The 3,837-nt window shown below is 38.8% G+C and overlaps 1 non-coding gene across 1 annotated transcript; it reads left to right on the plus strand.

Moving 5' to 3' along the window:
• Positions 1-591: 591 nt before the first annotated feature.
• On the plus strand, positions 592-699 carry LOC113000958 (small nucleolar RNA R71). The gene has a single exon (XR_003266260.1). It is a non-coding gene; the product is annotated as a small nucleolar RNA R71 (small nucleolar RNA).
• Positions 700-3,837: the final 3,138 nt, after the last annotated feature.

Here is a 3,837-nt window from a genome sequence, read left to right on the forward strand (position 1 = left end):
CTGCTTGGGCCAGCAGCATTTTGGAAGGAAGGAGCAGGCTGCTGTTGTTGTTGCTGAGGGCTGGACCATCTGAGATTAGGGTGATTCCTCCATCCAGGGTTGTATCTGTTGCTGGAGAGGTCATAATTGTTCTGCTGTGGTTGATTTTGCTGCTGAGGTTGAGGAGGTCTATTGTAAATATTTGCAGCATAAGCTTCAGGCTGCTCAATTGCTCCAGGTTGCTGCATGGAAGGGCAAAGGTCTGTATGGTGGTCAGTAGAGGAGCACAAACCACAAACCCTTGCGACAGGTACAGATTTCTGATTCAAGGCCAGCTGGGTTACCAGGTTAACCAATGCATCCAGTTTGCCTTCAAGCTTCTTAGTTTCAGATGATGTAGATGGGTTTATAGCTACCTCATGCACTCCTCTAATGACTATGGCATCATTTCTGGCGCTAAACTGCTGGGAGTTGGAAGCCATCTTCTCAATTAAATTTTTGGCTTCAGCAAGAGTCATGTCTCCAAGGGCTCCACCACTGGCAGCATCTATCATACTTCTCTCCATATTACTGAGTCCTTCATAAAAATATTGGAGAAGAAGTTGTTCTGAAATCTGATGGTGGGGGCAACTGGCACATAGTTTCTTAAATCTCTCCCAGTACTCATACAGGCTCTCTCCACTGAGTTGTCTAATACCTGAGATATCCTTCCTGATAGCTGTGGTCCTGGAAGGAGGGAAAAATTTTTCTAAGAATACTCTATTAAGGTCATCCCAGCTCGTGATGGACCTTGGAGCAAGGTAATACAGCTAGTCCTTTGCCACTCCCTCTAATGAATGAGGAAAAGCCTTCAGAAATATGTGATCCTCTTGGACATCTGGGGGTTTCATGGTGGAGCAGACAATATGAAATTCCTTCAAATGTTTGTGCGGGTCTTCACCTGCAAGGCCATGAAACTTTGGAAGCAAATGAATCAGTCCAGTTTTAAGAACATATGGGACATCCTCATCAGGGTATTGGATGCACAAGCTTTCGTAGGTGAAATCAGGTGCAACCATTTCCCTTAGAGTCCTCTCACGGGGTGGAGGTTGTGCCATGTTCTCAGAATGTGCAAAATCAGAATGCTCAAGATCAGGATGTTCAAAATCACCAATAACAGAATGCACAGATTCACCAGTAATGGAATGCTCAGAATGATCAAAAGGTATAAAATGATGCCTAACTAATCTATGAAATGTCTTATCTATCTCAGGATCAAAGGGTTGTAAGTCAGATGGATTGCCTCTAGTCATACACTACATTCAGCATGCACACAACTAGTTGCCTTATCATATAAATAAAGGTGTAGGTTTGAACTACAACTACCCTCAAATGATATCCAAATGACTTGAAATTTTTTGAGCAACCTTATAAAATGATGAGAAGATAGCACAAAAAATTTCAGACAAAAATTCAAAGTCTAACTATGAAAGCTAAAAATGGTAAGTTAAGAAAAATAAGTGAATAAAACATGAAAAATAAAAAACTTTTGACAGAATCGCTTTTTTTGGACGATGGAGACCTCAGCCGGAGCAAAAGTTATGGCCGTTTGAAGTTTTGACAAACACAAAATTTGCTAGTTTTTTGGAACTTTCAAATCTGACCAAACTAAAGGCTCTAGCTATTTTTCCCACAAAATATGGATTAAAAGAAGTTACCACAAAAAAATTCAGCCAAAAATAACAACCCTAGCTACTAAAACAAAAAATCTCAAATAATTCAGCATGAGTGGTCGCTAAAATCCGTCTCTAATTGATTTCTACTACTACTCTGTTTTTGCCGCAAGCACAATCTTCACAGCAAAACACCTAAGACTGAAACAGGGGAAACGCTTAATGGGAAAACTGAAACAGAACACACATTAAACAAAATACCAGGACACTAAACAACACTAACACACATACTAACAGAATTTAAACATAAAACACGAAAGGATTAAACACACAACACTAGCTAGCTATTATGAACCTTTGGACACTGCTCCCCGGCAACGGCGCCAAATTTGATCGAGGCCGTACCCGAATCAAATAAACAAGAAAATGCTGTAACTAGGAAGTGATCCTAGGTCGTTTCCCAACGAGCAGTGACAAACCAAATGTTCATAATATACTTGCAGTAATAGTAACGATTGGGAGGGGGGGTTTGGTTGTTTGGTAATTAAAGAGCAGAACAAGTAACTGGAATACAAAACTACTAATATTAAAAACGGGTTGTTTCCTCTGATTCAGAAGCCATTCTCTTATCCTAGGTTATGGAGAATTCGTCCCTAATAGTCAACCGCTTAATCCAACCTTATTTCAATTTACTAAGCGAAAATCAACTTAGGGTTTTCAATACGTGATTAGGCACCACATACACCAGTTAGCCATTCGTCCATTAAGCATGAACGCAAGTTAGGCTCAGAGGTAATTAATCGAACACGAAGCATGCACTGATTAATATTCATGAAATTGGGATAACTGGTGAAGGGAAAACTGCCAGGAAACCACATTACAAGCGAAACCTCAAAGAGAGTTGGGCTTCGTCCTCAAAAGGAAACAACACCAGAAAATCTAGCCTTCCATGGATTCAAACAGAAAATGCAAATGAAACATGAAGCAGAAACGTAAATGAACAGAAACATAAATGAGACAGAAACTTAAATGAAAGTAGAAGAGGAAGCAAGAATGAACTCGTAATTAGAAGCAGAAAACGAAAATTTGCATTAAGAACGAAAACCGTAACAAGGGAACAGAAAAACGTGAAAACCTAAAACCAAAGCTCTGAATAATGAAAATAGCAGAAATAGAATGCCTTGCACGAATCCCAAGGCTACTATTTAAAAAGAGTCACTCAAAGTCACTGGGCCATATTTTGAAATTAACACTGAACAACATAAAATAAAATTGCGAAATTTCCTAATTAGAAATTAACTAAGGTAGGCGCTGCTTTATTTGCGCTCTTCAAGTCCATAACCAAAATCCGGATTAAGCCCAATGTTTCATTAATTCCTGAAATTAGATTAAAAACATCAAATTAGCTAAATGAGCCCAAATAATAAAACTGCCTGATTAATTGACAATTAAGACCAATCAGTAATTAAAATGGTGCAAAAAGGGTTTAGAAAATAGAAGAAAATGATGGCACATCACATAGGATTTTGGTTGGCAATCAAAGAAAGAGGACCATTTCAAGTCGTGGTTTCCTTTCTTTTCTAATTTGGTTGTGACTATTCCATATTGTTTGAATATTTGTCTTGTCCGAAGACCCTTCTGTATAATTATTTCATTGTCTTTGATCGGGGATTTTCTTTTTTTTCTTTGTTTTCTCCCAATCTTTGATCGGGAACTTTATTTTTTTTTTCTTTTGTTTCCTTCCAATCTTTGATTGGGAATTTTTCTTTTGTTCTGGAAGCGTGTTAGCAGCTCAATAGTGAATGGCTTTTTTTCTTGGGAGACCCCATTGTTCCTTCTTCCGAGGGCAAGGATGGAAATTCTCATCCTGGGTCAAGGTTTATGGTGAGTTGGGATTTTGGCTCAAGGCTTGTAGAACAACTAGACATGATATATGTCAGGGCGTTGGTTTGGCCAGCGGTTCAGGGATAAAGGAATGTCTCACATTATTTCCTTGACACACATGCAACAATGATGATTTGGAAATTTTATGCAAAACTGGTCATGCATGCACCCATGTTGACACTCAAGCATCAAGTTTTTATAGTCATGTGACACTAGGGCTCATGATTCATTTTCCCTATTTAATTCAACCCAGTGTTTCCAAAACATGTTCTTTTATCAATTCATGCATTCCTCCGAGTTCATTTTGGGTGTTCGTTAAAAT

This window comes from Glycine max, chromosome 2 (assembly GCF_000004515.6).
Source record: "Glycine max cultivar Williams 82 chromosome 2, Glycine_max_v4.0, whole genome shotgun sequence".
In the NCBI taxonomy this organism is placed as follows: domain Eukaryota; kingdom Viridiplantae; phylum Streptophyta; class Magnoliopsida; order Fabales; family Fabaceae; genus Glycine; species Glycine max.